This window comes from Tachypleus tridentatus, chromosome 2, assembly GCF_004210375.1.
Source record: "Tachypleus tridentatus isolate NWPU-2018 chromosome 2, ASM421037v1, whole genome shotgun sequence".
Lineage (NCBI taxonomy): Eukaryota > Metazoa > Arthropoda > Merostomata > Xiphosura > Limulidae > Tachypleus > Tachypleus tridentatus.
The window spans coordinates 89947254-89948576 of NC_134826.1; positions in this window are offsets into that span (position 1 = coordinate 89947254).

The following is a 1323-nucleotide window of genomic DNA, read 5'->3' on the forward strand; positions in this document are numbered from 1 at the left end:
ATAAATTCACAATTTATGCCGTTTCACTGTTGTGATTGTTTCTCTTTCAAATCTGTTGACCAGAATCTAATTTTAATACAATTAGCTGGTTTGTTTTAAATCGCTGTAAATTATGACAGAATTGTATTTTGGTAAAGTGCAGCATTTTATAGTAAATTGGGGAAACTTCTAATGCACGAGACAGGTACAAGAATTCTCAAAGCAGATAAACCTATACATGTATTAAAAAAAAAGAAGAGATAAAAAACAAGACAAAGAAGGTGTTATAGAAATTCTTCACCCGATTGTCTTGTCGTTAGGTGGCGCATGCAACAATAGAAACAAAAAAGAAAAGCTTACGTAATAGATAACATTGTTGCAAAGTAAGTAATATGGATTATTATAGTAAATGTGACACGTTCGACCACTTACTTTCAACACTGAGACGTAAGCAATTCACTTTACTACTAAATACACTTCCACAGGGTCCCCTTAAGTGTTCTGTTTCAAGAATAAATAAAGCTAAAATTAAGAGTAACAAATATTCTTATTTCTTGTTTTGAAGTTCATGTGTCATACGTCTTCTTGTCATTAATTGCACGGGAACGTTTTACTAACGTCACGACAGTACAAATTACAACGTTAAGAGTCTATTGTGTAACGTCATTTTAGTGTCTACTCACTGACTAACAGACAACGCGATTGTAGAGTAACGCGAGTATTTAAAAACTGATCACTTTTCTGTAAAATCATTAGGAGGGAGATTGAGTTGTGGTGTTAAGGTTATTTGTTGTTTTTTATTAATTTTCTCCAGTTACAACTAATGGGCTTTTATAAGATTGTTAAACTATGCTAAATAGATCATATTATTTAGACCAATAAAATCTCGTTTTTAAAATTATTTCTAATAAAAAAAAAGCAATCATTTAATGGACGTTGAAAATAACGAGTTTTATTTAGGATTTGATTCAGATTCAGTATTATCAATGCATACATACCTCAAGTGATGCTACTATGATGCCAGTCTGTTCTGAACAGTGTTGTTAATTGGTTCTCACACTCTCACTTCTAATCTTTGTTTTTATATTATCCAAATTTCGTGGGATATTTCTATAAACATTTGTGTGTGTGTGTCTGTGTGTGTGAGAACCTCACGGCCTTCACCCCAAAAATGGTTTGTTGTTCTGTCATCAGTGAAGATGTCTACTTAGAAATCTTTCAAGAAGTTAATAGATGTAAAGGTTTGTGTGGTCTTGTTGAAATGTCATTTTCTCTATGCTGTGTCTATCCTTCAGGGATATCATATTTTGATTTTTCCAACATAACGGACTTTACTGATACTTT